Raw genomic sequence first — 14188 nt, 5'->3', positions numbered from 1 at the left:
GGGCTAACAATGTTAGATAATCCAGATTCTTATGCTCTCATGATACATGTGAAAGTTTCTCAATTACTGAATAACCTATTTCATATTACAGAAGCATATCTTTCTGTAAGACTCACTGATATATATATATGTATATATATTATACTGATGCAAATATTAAGTAGGGCATAAAAATAAAATGTATCAAAGATAGATTTTTTACGTACTCCTATTTAGTCCTTTCATAGCCTCTCATTTAGCAAACAAATGATAAAGCACATAAATCAGACATGCACTCCCTGAATTCCCCAACTATACAGGTGGCAGGGCAACCATTTCTCCATCCAGTTCAAATTCCTCTGTCCCATCTGGTGAGAAGAGATAAGTTGGTGGTTTCCATGGAGATTCTTCAAGGAAGCACGGGTAAAGTTTCCCCACAGTGCATCAAAAATCTCTGCCCAGACCAGGAGAAGCACCTGGCTCCTGCCATCGGATCAGCACGGTGCGCTGGCCGCAGTGCGCCGGCCGTGGCAGCCATTGGAGGGTGAACCAATGGCAAAGGAAGACCTTTCTCTCTGTCTCTCTCTCTCACTATCCACTCTGCCTGTCAAAAAATAAAAAAAAAACTCTGCCCAAGTCCCACAGTACACGTTCAGATATATGCTGTCGCAGAGACCACTGGTCAAGTTCTACATCATATTGGTAGGTGACATACTTAGCTTGCTCATCTAAGTGTGCTTCCTGCATAAACACACACAGAGAATCTGAGATCACGACAGCTCTAACACAGGGGTCAGAATACCTCTTAGCAGGGATGTTGGCTGCCATTTTCCACTCATTTTTATTTCCATGATATATTTCCACAGTTACTGAAGACCCATCTACAGTGCCAGAAGGGAGTCTGATGCCAGAATTGGTAGCAATATGCAATCCTCCAATATAGAAAATTTTATCACCAAAAGCTGCAGCTGAGGCAAAGTACCTGCTAGTCTGTCTCATGGCCATTTCTACCCATGAATCAGACTTTGGAAAATAACAGTACATGATCACAGAAATGCAATCATGAAGCACAACAGTGGCACTCCACTGTCATGCACAAGGCCAAGGGCTTACCGCAGACCCTCATCCTTCTCAGTGTCGTATCTTTCTATGGTCCTCCGATTAACTTCTCCACCTACGCTATCTCCTCCAATTGCATAGATGTAGCCTTCACAACAAACCAAAGATGGTTTTATGTGGACAAAAAGCATCGGTGTCTATGGAAACCAGGTATTTTGCTGTGTGTCAAACCAATAAAAGCAATTCACAGGTCAATGGGGAATTCTTGGTAAGGTTTATGCCTTCACATCTAGCCAACCAATCCAGTGAATGCTTCTGGAGTGACTGTAGTGCAGGGGGTGCCATGTAAGGTGCTGAGGACAGGACAGGGCATGGCCCCTGTCCTGGGGAAACCCACGGGTTGATGAGCATAAGATGCCAGTGAGGGGACCAGAGCTGTGGTATAGCAGGTAAAGCTGCCACCTGCAGTGCCAGCATCCCATATGGGTGCTGGTTCAAGTCCTGGCTACTCCACTTCCAATCCAGCTCTCTGCCATGGCCTGGGAAAGCAGTGGAAGATGGCCCAAGTGCTTGGGCCCCTGCACCCATGTGGGAGACCCAGAAGAAGCTCCTGGCTCCTGGCTTTGGATCAGTGCAGCTCCAGCTGTTGTTGCCATCTGGGGAGTGAACCATCAGATGGAAAATCTCTGTCTCTCTCTCTCTGCCTCTCTATAACTCTGCCTTTCCAATAAATAAATAAATTTAAAAAAGATGCCAGTGAGGAAAGAGCACTCCTTGCCACAGGCTCAGGAGGGGAGGACCCAAGGATCAGGGAGAGTTTTATTTCTGGCCACGGATGAGTTGGTGGGGGTTCTTTCATCTCCCTGTGAGAACAACAAGAAATGTGAACAGAATTATGAGACACTGGGATGACTGCATTAAAGATCACAAGGCCAAGATCCAGGGGGAACACAGAGACCCAGAAGGAAGTGAGGTCTCCCTGCCCCTCAGGACCACCTACCCCTGTGGACTCCCAGTGCTGCAGACACTGCTAAGGTTCCGAGACGCTGAGCAGGTGTGCACATGTGCAGGGCTTATGGCAACAGCAAGTGGTGTTCAGGGTGTCACCGGGGAAAATGCCGGGGCTTGGGATGGGGACCCATAAGAGCTCTGCCCTTAGCAATGACTGATTTTTGTAGAAATTGAGCTCCTGGTGAGGGATCTCAATTGTAGACTGGGTTTACAGATGCCAGGACTGTTCATAGCCCTGACTACCTGGAAGAAGCAAAGACTAATTTTTCTGGAAGAGACCTCAATTTTTTTCTAAACTTTTTCATATATGTTTATTGGCACTCAAAAAATAAACAAATAAATAAATAAAATGTTCAGGCACACAGTAGGACAAAGTGTGCTATAACAGAGAAAATTCATGATGTTTTTCATTCCAACAAACCCCCGGACAACTGTGCTTGTATGTAGAAGTTTCAAGTCAGGATTGCACATTTCGATAGAGAACCTGAATCTTAACATTTGAAAAATGGGAGCAGGTGTTTAGCCTAGTGGTTAGGATTTTGGTTAAGATGCCTGAATCCTTTATCAGCATACCTGAGCACTGTCACTAAATCCTGACTTCAGTTTCTTGCTAAAGCACACTGAGGGGGCAGCAGGTAATAACCCAAGGAGTTAGGTTCCTGCTGCCCCACATAGGAGACCTGGATGGAGCTCCTGGCTCCCAGCTTTAGCCCTTGTCTGTCCAGCCTTGGCTATTGCAGCCATCTAGGGAGTGAACCGGTAGATGAAAAAATCTGTCTTTTTTCTAATTCTGCCAGTCAAATAATAAAAAAAAGGAAACTTGAAAAGTGATGTAACTAAAATGAATAACAGTGAAATATTTCACCAGCAGATCTGACCATAATCAAAGGTGGGTTTAGTGCACATGAAAATTGCCCAGGGACTGGCGCTGTGGCATAGTGGATAAAACTGCCTCCTGCAATGCCAGCAGCCCCTGTGGGCACTGGTTCAAGTCCCGGCTGCTCCACTTCCCATCCATCTCTCTGCTATGGCCTGGGAAAGCAGCGAATAATGGCCCAAGTAAAATGGGTCAAGCGCTTAGGCCCCTGCAACCATGTGGGAGACCCGGAAGAAGCTCCTGGCTCCTGTCTCCTGGCTCTGGATTGGCTCAGCTCTGGCTATTGCAGCTATTTGGGGAGTGAATCAGCAGATGGAAGACCTATCCCCCCACAACTCTGCCTTTCAAATAAAACATATAAATCTATTTTTTTAAAGATTTATTTTATTTATTTGAAAGAGAGTTACAGAGAGAGGTAGAGACAGAGAGAGGTAAAGACAGGGAGAGAGGTCTTCCATCCGATGGTTCACTCCCCAAATAGCTGCTATGGCCAGAGCTGTGCTGATCCAGAGCCAGGAGCCAGGAGCTTCTTCTGGGTCTCCCAGACAGATGCAGGAGCCCAAGGACTTGGGTCATCTTCTGCTTTCCCAGACCATGGGAGAGAGCTGGATCAGAAGAGGAGGAGCCAGACACAAACCATAGCCCATATGGGATGCTGGCACCTCAGGCCAGGGTTTTGACCTGCTGCACCACAGCACCAGCCCAAAATACATAAATCTTAAAAAAAAAAAAAAGCACAAGTGTAAAGCAGCTGTCAGCAAGACAATGGGAGAATGGGAGAAAGACCTTGAGTGCATCCCAGCAATCTTCAAGGCCACTCTTAAATTCTAGGTCTGGAGGACTGAAAACGCCAAATTGTGTCTCGGGACCCAGGAGGCTCTTTCTGAGAGTTCACCTGAGACTGGAAGCTCTCCAGGGTTCAAGTGGGCCCAGGTGTGGCTTGTGCTAATGACCGGCCTTGGCATGGTCCACATGGTGCTGATTTTGCTGATGTGCAGGACGCAAGGATTATGAGGCCATCATGGTGGCTTCCACCAGGATTTCCAAGGAAAGCCTGGTAGGGGTGGGGATGGGGATGCAGGCAGAGTTGTGCTGCAGGGTTGGACTCCTGGCATGGGGTTCCTGATCAGGTGATGCCTCACTGTGAGACCCCAGTGTTGGAAACTCTTAGGCCACTGAGGCAGATAGAACCCATTAGGTCACTGGGGTCTATGCAATTGGGTGCAGAGAGGTAGCCTAAAGGCTGCTGGAATGTTTATTGCTTGGGCAAGCCTCGCCTACGCTGTAAGCTTCACCCAGAAGCCTTGCTACAAGATCCCCACCCTCCCGTCTTCTCAGGGTCCATGTCGCACTCTGCATCCCCGCCCCCCCAACAAGTAGCTTAAGAACAGACTCGGCGTGCTGCTCAGATAAAATGCCAGCTGGCTTCACACCCCCTGCCCGCTGTCCAGGCAGGCCTAACCCCTACTCTCTTTACCCCCACCCCCAATTCTGTCCCTGCTGAAGTTTTGTCTACTTTAACTAGCTGTCTCCTGGCCTTCTCCAAGCCCCTAAAAATCCTAAAGCCTAGCACCAAGGAGGGTAAGAGTGACAAGTGGCCAGCCCTGGAAAGTCACAGTGCAGAGCCCCACAGAGCAACCACGTGGGCTGCAACCAGCAAAGCCTCATGGTGGGTGTAACTCTGCCCTGGTGTGCTCTAGATGCTGTATGTGGAGCTTCAGGATTTCCTGTTTGACCTCCTGCCTCTTGGTCTGACGTTGATCCAGTTCATTCTTTCTGTTGGCCTATTACTTCTATCTGGATTGGAAATGTGTCTACGGTGCCTGTGCTACCTGTGCATCTGGGAATATGTCACTTGGATTCTTACAGGCTCACAGCTGCAGTTTATCTTCAGTCACCGATGAGACAATGGGCTTTTGGATTAATGCTGGACTGAATTAAAATGGAAGCAGGGGCCAGTGTTGTGGTGCAGTGGGTTAAGCCGCCACTTGTAATGGACATATGAGCACCAATATGAGTCCCAGCTGCTCCACTTCCAATCCAGCTCCTTGCTAATGTACCTGGGAAGGCAGCAGAAGATAGTGCAAGTACTTGGGCCCCTGCCACTCATGTGGAAGACTCAGATGGAGTTCCAGGGACACCAGCTGTTGTAGTCATTTGAGGGAGTGAACCAGTGATGGAAGAACTCTTTCTCTCTTTGTCTCTCCCTCTCTCTCTCTCTTTCTGTAACTCTGCCCTTCAAATAAAAAATAAATAAATTTTTAAAAAAAGGCCTGAACCTATTGGGAATGGAATGGTTGCTGTGTGTGAGAAGGACAGGAGTTTCAGGGACCAGGGGTGAGATGCTATAGTTTGAATATGATTTGGTCCCTGAACTCACACACACATTTAAACCCCAAAGTTATAAGTAAATGGTACTAAGAGGGTGGAGACTTGGACCCCCCAGCTGGGCCTCTTCCAAGTTCATGTCCCCCACGTGGAAGAACTCAAGGAGACAGAATGGTGTATAGGAAAGCACGTTTTACGGAATGGGATGGCACACACTCAGACTCCCAGCCAACCTCTCTGTGTGAGCAAGGAAGAGCTGCTGTCCCCACCAGAGCCGGGGTCATCCCCTTACAGGGTAGGAGGTGGTGCCTTAATGGAATATTTAAATGAGGCAGAATTTGGGCTGGGCTTGAGCGCCACTCACTTCCATGTCCCTTTTTTGGGGGATCTCTTTGTGGGGATGCAGCCAGTGTGTGGTTGTCATGGTGACTCACGCATGGTGGGAAGTGAGGCTCAGATCCCTGATGAGGGAGGTAGGTATCCAACCTGCAGCCATGCGGGGTTTGGGTGGCAAGAGGCAGCAGTGCAGATGCTGCAGGCAGTGGTCAGTGCCTCTTTGTTTCCTAGCTACCTACCTGCCTACGTCACAACTGCAGTGTTCAGGAGGTGGGCCTAGGTTACTGGGGAGGCTGTGCTCTCCGAAGGTAGCTCTCAAGAGAAGGGTGGCTGGGAAGAACTGAGTGGGGCCCGACTTCTGTCTCTGCTTCCTGGCTCTCCACGTGGTCCCTCCTTTGCCCGCAGCCACGGTTCTTATCCACCGACCAATAAGGGCTGCCCGATCTTGAACTTGAACCTTCAAAGTGTTGAGCCTTTTCTCTCTATAGAATTTGTTTCTTCGAGTGTTTGTTATAACACCAAGAAGCTGGCCAACATGAAGGGTATAAAGGTTAGGTTAGGGGATGGCACTGTGAAGAAGCAGGTAAAGCAACCACCTGCAGTGCCAGCATCCCATATGGGCGCCGGTTCGAGACCTGGCTACCCACTTCTGATCCAGCTTTCTGCTATGGCCTGGGAAAGCAATGGAAGATGGCCCAAGTATTGCAGCCATTTGCGGGGGTGGGGGTGTGAACCTGCAGATGGAAGATCTCTCTGTGTCACCCTGCCTTTCAAATAAATAAATCTTACACACAAAAACAAAAAATAAACAACAAACCCAAGAGCCACAGGGTAGGGGCTGCAGTGTTAGTGGCAGGGAGGAAGCTCAACCATCCCGAGGCCAGCCCCCAAGAGCCATTCTAGCTGGGAGACCAGGTCTTCTCACTGCTGGGAGACAGCAGGTTCCTGTACTAAGTGCTTGGGCTTGCTTCCAGATAGCATCATGAATCTTTGGAACAAAAGCCCTTATGTGGATTTTGGAGCAGAAATTAAAGGCTGCTCTCCACAGAGCTCGCAGCTCTCCATGGACCCTTTTGCACCTCAGATCTTCCAGGCATTTTTTTGTTAAATATTTGTGGCTTTGTACTGTTTTGGATTCTTTCCAGTCCTGAATATAGAGAAGGGATGAATCAGAATGAGGACTAGAAATTGATGACAAGATGCAAAACGGGAAGAAAAAAAAATCAACCCTCTGAGACAGTGTCCGTTAACATCCTGCACCTGTTTTGCAAGTGGCAGCTTTCCTGGAGAACTCATTCCATGCTGTGAGGTCCTAGAGAAAAACACATTCACGTTCTATCCTGTGGACAGCGTGCACGGGAAAGAAAGTGCTAACCCACAAATCATGAGCCGCCACCTTCTTGTTGTTTTTTTTTTTTTTTTAAGATTTATTTATTTACTTGTAAGTAAGAGTTACAGAGACAGAGAGAAAGAGAGATCTTCCATCCACTGGTTCACTCCCCAGATGGCTGCAATGTCCAGAGCTGGGCCAGGCTGAAGCCAGGATCTTGGAACAACATCTGAGTCTCCCACATGGGTGCAGAGGCCCAAAACACTTGGACCATCTTGTGCTGCTTTTCCCAGGTGCATTAGCAGGGAGCTGGGTGAGAAACAGAGCGGCAGAGACATGAACCAGGGCCCATATGGGATGCCAGCACTGCAGGAGGAGGCTTAACCTTCTTTGCCAAAGTGCCAGCCCTTGATGGCATCTTCCCCCAAGACCTGGATAAAGCAGATGCATGCTGGGAAAAGAGGTTTTTTGATTGGCAAGTGAGAGGATAGAATTACACATGGGTGGGGGTTAGTGACTTCAGGCTTAGCTGTCCTAAACTAGCACCTGCGGAGCCCACGTCATTTTTGCCTCCCTTGTGGTGGGGCAGAAGCCCCCAAGCAGCTTTGTCTGGGTCCATGTTGGGCCTCTTGTGCATTCTTATTTGCAAGTGGGCTGAAGAACCTTAAGTCAGTATCAAAAAGCACAGTCAAATTCAGTTTTTAATAATCAGTTCATATTCCTGTTACCATGATGACTGTGCCCTTTTAGACTTTACACACATAGGAAAACACTTTGAAAAATTTATTTATTTATTTGAAAGGCAGAGTTACAAAGAGGCAGAGAGAGAGAGAGAGAGAGAGAGAGAGAGGCCGTCTATCCGCTGGTTCACTCCCCAGTTGGCCGCAATGGCCGGAGCTGCATTGATCTGCAGCCAGGAGCCAGGAGCTTCTTCTGGGTCTCCCACGTGGGTGCAAGGACCCAAAGACTTGGGCCATCTTCCACTGCTTTCCCAGGCCATAGCAGAAAGCTGGATTGAAAATAGAACATTCGGGGCTGGTGCTGTGGCTCACTTGGTTGATCCTCCACCTGTGGTGCTGGCATCCCATATGGGTGCCGGGTTCTAGTCCCAGTTGCTCCTCTTCCAATCCAGCTCTCTGCTGTGGCCCGGGAGGGCAGTGGACAATGGCCCAGGTGCTTGGGCCCCTGCACCCGCATGGGAGACCAGGAAGAAGCTCCTGGCTCCTGGCTTCAGATTGGCACAGCGCCGGCTGTAGCGGCCATTTGGGGAGTGCACCAACGAAAGGAAGACCTTTCTCTCTGTGTCTCTCACTGTCTGTAACTCTACCTGTCAAATAAAAAAATTAAAAGATAAAAAAGATAGCTGTGCTATTCTTTAAAAAAAAAAAAAGTAGAACAGTTGTGACTCAATCCAGTACCCACATGGTATGCCAGCACTGCAGGTGGTGGCTTTACCCATTATGCCACTGCGCCAGCCCCTGCCATTGCTTCTTAGTTTTCCCAAATGGCTGGGATGGCCAGGGTTAGCCAAGCTGACAATGGAAACAAGGAGCTTCTTCCAGGTCTCACATATGGGCCATCTTCTGCTGTTTTCCCAGGCACACTAACAGGGAGTTGGATCTGAAGTGGAGGAGCCGAGACTCAAACTGATGTACATATGGGATGTTTGTGTCTGGATGTTGCCTCTACTGACCAAATGGATTATTCATTTGATTTGAAAAGGCCAGTAGAATAAGAGCATCAAGAGGACTGATTTGGTGTAACCGACTCCCAGGAGGTGTGTAGATCGTGCCTTCATCTGACAGGGAATTCTCTGGAAGGCAGGCCATGGACATGGCTCAGGCCCTTCTCTCATAGAGTTGTGTGCATCACTTCTGGTGAGGAGAGGCCAGGAAAATAAATCAACTGCAGAACTAGAGTAACAGCCAAAGCCCAGGGCAAAGGGAGAAAAGTTTCAATTGCATGAATATGTCCCAAAATGCCTTCTATCTGTGAACAAAATAGATTCATCAATGAGTAGGGTGATCTGTTATGGGCCTGTGTGTCTTAACCTTTATTGCACAGAGAGAACTGAAAGTGGAGGCACACATACAGTGCGCAAGTGGGGCAGCATTTATTGGAATAATGGAGAGAACATCCTTTCACTCGTGAGCGTGGGCTGCTTCACAAGGAGAGATATCTGAATGTCATGAGTGGGCCCCAGAGTTCCTGTGTGGAGAGAGAAGGGGAGGAGGAGGCCCCAGACAGATCCCTGAGTATGGTCATAAGCAAAGAGGGCCCTGCCCGCATGACCAGACTGTTAAGAGCTTGGGGGCGGTACCTGGATTGAATATACCAATAGGGTAGAGTATAGTAGGTGTGAGGCTTCCTGGAGGTTTTATGGCACCTCTATGTAGATTTTAACTTCCTCAAAGACCTCATGGTGTCTTCTCTTTCCTGGTCCTGGGCAAACCACAGGTGCATCCTAGGAAAGTGAGGGGATTAGGGTTACAGTACAGGGCTGGCAGAAATTCTAGCTCCCCTGTTTCTGCCTAGTCTTCCTGCCTAGTTCCCCATATGGATCCCAGCATGATCCTGCTGAAAGGCAGTGTTTTTTCCTAACTGCACTTTTCCAGATCCTTCCATGGGAGTCCAGGAGAGGAAACTATTAAACCTCACAAGGTTTCCCCAAGGCTTTATTTTGATAATTAGTTTTGATTTTTTAAATGAGAGTGAAAACTTTCAGAATTGGGACTGGGTTTTTCTCTCTTTGAAAAATACTGGGGACTTTAAGAGTCTCAGGGCTGGCACTGTGGCATAATAGGTAAAGCTGCTGCCTGCAGTTCTGGCATCCTGTATGGGCACCAGTTCGAATCCTGGCTGCTCCACTTCCAATCCAGCTCTCTTCTATGGCCTGGGAAAGCAGTGGAAGATGGCCCAGGTCCTTGGGCCCCTGTACCCATGTGGGAGACCCAGAAGAAGCTCCTGGTTCCTTGCTTCGGATCAACCCAGCTCCAGCTGTTGCGGCATATGGGGAGGGAACCAGCAGATGGAAGACCTCTCCCTCTGCCTCTGCCTTTCTGTAACTCTGCCATTCAAATAAATACTCTTTTTTTTTTTTGGACAGGCAGAGTTAGACAGTGAGAGAGAGAGAGAAAGAGAGAGAGAGAAAGGTCTTCCTTCCATTGGTTCCCCCCCAAATGGCTGCTACAGCCAGCGCGCTGCATCAATCCGAAGCCAGGAACTTGGTCTCCCATGCAGGTGCAGGGGCCATATGGGATGCTGGCATTTCAGACCAGGGCATTAACCTGCTGTGCCATAGCGCTGGCCTCTCTGTTTACTTTTTCAAAAAACCAGCTTTCAGGGGCCAGCACTGTGGTATAATAGGTAAAGCCAATGCTTCCAGTCCCGGCATCCAATATGGGCACTGGTTTGAGTCCCAGCTGATCCTCTTTCAATCCAGCTCCCTGATAATGTGTGTGGGGGAGCAATGGAAGATGGCCAAGTCCTTGGGCCCCTGCACCCATGTGGGAGACCCAGAAGAAGCTCCTGGCTCCTGGCTTTGGACTGGTTCAGTTCCGGCTGTTGCAGCCATTTTGGGAGTGAACCAGCAGGTGGAAGACCTTTCTCTCTGTCTCTCTGTCTTTCTGCCTCTCTCTATCTGCCTCTGCCTCTCTGTAACTGCCTTCCAAATAAATAAATCTTTTTGAAAAACCAGTTTTGTAGGCCTTTTCTATTGTTTTTCTAGTCTATTCCATTTCTGAGTATTTCTGTTTTGATTTTTATTATCATTCCTACCTCCTTTACTAACTTTGGGCTTTGTTCTTATTTTTTCTAGATCCTTTAGAGGTCATGTTAGGTTGTTACTCAAGATCTTTCTTATTCATTTATTTGTTTTTTAGAAGATTTTTTGGGACCAGCGTTGTGGCGTAGTTGGTAAAGCCACTGCCTGCAATGCCGGCATCCCATATGGGCACCAATTTGAGTCCTGGCTGCTCCACTTCCATTCCAGCTCTCTGCTAATGGTCTGGGAAACAGCAGAAGATGGTCCAGGTCCTCGGGCCCCTGCTCCAATGTGGGAGACCCATAGGAACCTCCTGGCTCTTGGCTTTGGCCTGGTCTAGCCTTGGTTGTTGCAACTAATTGGGGAGTGAACCAGAGGATAGAAGATTTCTCTGAGGGCTGGTGCTGTGGTGGAGCGGGTAAAGCCACCACCTAGATGCTGGCATCCCATGGGGGTGCCAGTTCAAGTCCTGGCTGCTCTAGTTCCAATTCAGCTCTCTGCTATGGCCTGGGAAAGCAGTAGAAGATGGCCCAAGCCCTTGGGCCCCTGCACCTGTGTGGGAGACCCAGAAGAACCTCCTGTCTCCTGGCTTCAGATCTGTGAAGCTCTGGCTGTTGTGGCCAGCTGGAGAGTGAACCAGTGGATGAAGGACCTCTTTTTCTCCCCCCCCCCACCTCTGCCTCTCTGTAACTCTGCCTTTCAAATAAATAAATAAATATTAAAAAAAGAGATTCATGTGCCCATATGGGATGCCGGTGTTGCAGGTGGTGGCTTAACCAATTGTGCCATAAAGCTGGCCCTGGCTTCCACCCTTTTTGATGTATGCCTTTGTTGCTGTACATTTCCCTCCAAGAGTTGCTTTTGCTGCATCCCACAGGTTTTGGTGTGGGGCTAAGGGAACTGGGTGCAATCGCGCCCAAGAGCTATGATGTCCCAGGTAGGCTCCTGAGTGGCTGGGGCTGTGGCAGGCAGCAGAGGGAGTGTGGGCCTGGGAGCACAGAGGGGGAGTTCTGCTTCCCTTGTGAGTCCTCACTGTGGAGCAGGACTCTAAACAGAGCTGGGAGGAGACCACACTCTGGCTCTGTTTGCCAGTTCTCTGAGGTTGGAAACCAGCTCTGCCCACAACCCACCCTTAGAGAGACTTCTGGGGCTGAATCCGGGCTTGGAGGCTCACTTTCCTATCGGTCGGCTCCAAACATGAGATTTAAGAATGTTGTAGATCTTCACATCACTGTTAGAAGGTAGGGCTTTCAAAATTTAGAATCTATGGGAATAAAGCTTAATGACAGGATTTACTTTAGCAAACAGTAGTTACATGGTATGACTGTATCTTTTTATTTATTTATTTTTAAGACTTGTTTATTTGAAAGGCAGAGTTACAGAGAGATATGGAGAGAGAGAGAGAGAGAGAGAGAGAGAGAGAGAGAGAGAGAGAAATCTTCCACCTGCTGGTTCACTCCCCAAATGGCTGCAGCAACTGGGGATGGGTCAGACTGAAGTGGGGAACCTGAAGTCCATCCAGCTCTCTCCCAAGCACCTGGGCCATCTCCTGCTAAGGCACCTGGGTTGCCAAGTGGAGCAGCTGGGACTCGAACTGGCACTCAAGTGGAATGCTGGAATCACAAGTGGAAGCTGTTAGGAAACTGGCGCAGTTTTAGCCAGGTGGCCGCATGGCCCAGCTACCTGAGCCAGGCTCCACCCCCATCCTAATGGGATTCGCTGCTCCTGCTTCCCTGCCCGCCCTCAGGCAAAGTTTTAAAAGGGCCTGTTCCTACACACATGCTCTCTCGATCCTTCTCTCCTGCACCCTCTTAGCCTCTCTTGACTCCTCTCCTCCTCTCGTCTCTCTTCTCCCTCCTCTCTGTCTCTCTTTTCCTTCACCACCCCTTCACTCCAGTTTGTAGGGTGTTCCCCAATAAACCCTTTCCCTTACTCCGGTGTCCGGTGTGTTTTGCGATGGCTAACATTAAGATATAACAGAAGCCAACTTGTTGTGTTGTAACACTGGCTCTGGAATGCCTGTATCTTCTTCTTTTTCAGATTTATTTATTTATTTTTGAAATTCAGAGTTGGAGTGGTGGTGGGGGGTAGATTTTCCATCCCCTGGTTCTCTCTACTTGGTTACAACCACTAGCACTGGGCCAAGCTGAAGTCAGGAGCTAAGAGCTTCATCCAGGTCTCCTGGTGTAGGTAGTAGGGGCCCAAGCATTAGTTTTGATGAGGGAGTAATGCAATTCACCATCCACTTTTTGACCCCACCAATCTCAGAGGTTGGGATAGCAACTCAACCCGTTGAAATTTACATTTTCATTGTCAGTTCTCTTAGTATGAAAGAGGTCCCTTTTCATTTGTTTAAAAGTGACTCTTTTTAATATGGCTTCCCCATCAGTGGGGGAGGGACAGCACAGGTGAGCAGGTAACCCCACTAGGGCCAGGGAAGTCTTGGCCAGATAGGGCTCCAACTTGGAGCCTGTGACCCCAGGTCACCTAGAAAATGACACCTTGGGAATCAGACATGATCCGGATGTGACTTGAACAGGGAACCTTCTGATCCGGAGTCAGACGCACTACCATCGCACCACAAGGCCACCCGCACAGACGACGCTGACTTTTGATGCTTTAAAGCTCTTTCATTATGCACCCTGGCCACTTGCTCCTGTAATTTTTTTTTTTTTTTTTTGATGCGTTTCAGATCAAACAGGAAAGAGCTAGCTCACTTCTGCTCTGCTGCGCGGCTGCAGGTCTGGGCGGCTTCGTCCCTGCAGCCCCAGAGCTTTGCAGGCTGCTGGCTCCCGGGGCTCAGAGCCTGCGCTGAGGTCGGGAGCCGCAGTCCCAGCGAGGCCGGGCAGTGGCTGCGGCATCCGCAACGCGGTCAGCGCGCAGCAGCGAAGGCCGGGGTTCGCGCGTGCTGCCCCAGGGCTCCGGTCCCCAGCGTCCAGATGGAAGTGGCCAGAAAGACCCCGCGGCCACACTCAGGAAGTGACTTTGTCACTTGGCAGTAAGCACAGGTGCAAAACTAAGACCCGTTTTAGAACATTTGGACATTACGGAAATGTAAAAAATGAAAGCAATGATCCCGTGTCCCGCTGGCACCCTAAGGGGTGGCTCCACCTCAGTGCCAGCCCCTGGGTTAGTGCTTTCCTTCCCAAGCCCTTCACTCTCGGTTGACACTCATTTGTAATCCAGTTGGGTTGTTCCTTAACACACGCACACCGATGGGGGTATATTTTCTTGCATTCTTGCTTATGTGAAATATAACCATAATTCCAAGTGTCTGGATTATAGAAAAGGCTGTATTAAAGCCTCTGCCACTGTCCCATCATCTCAATGACCCCCATTTCCCCTACCTTCTGCCCATTTGCCAACCACCCCTGTAAATAATCTCTTCAGTGGCTGATCATTCCTGCATTCTTCTGCACACCTGGGCAGAGAAGATGCCTTTGTGATCGCCTTCCTATTACAAAGCAAAGCAGACCATAAATACCCTTTTGCACTTAAGTTTTCC

At 49.0% G+C, this 14188-nt stretch overlaps 1 pseudogene; it reads right to left on the bottom strand.

Moving 5' to 3' along the window:
- Positions 1-261: 261 nt before the first annotated feature.
- Positions 262-13544, bottom strand: LOC103349582 (kelch repeat and BTB domain-containing protein 2-like; annotated as a pseudogene).
- Between the last annotated feature and the right edge of the window lie 644 nt (positions 13545-14188).

The sequence above is a fragment of the Oryctolagus cuniculus genome, chromosome 14 (genome assembly GCF_964237555.1).
Source record: "Oryctolagus cuniculus chromosome 14, mOryCun1.1, whole genome shotgun sequence".
Lineage (NCBI taxonomy): Eukaryota > Metazoa > Chordata > Mammalia > Lagomorpha > Leporidae > Oryctolagus > Oryctolagus cuniculus.
Note: the sequence above shows the minus strand (reverse complement) of the source record. Positions and strands in the feature narration are given on the sequence as shown.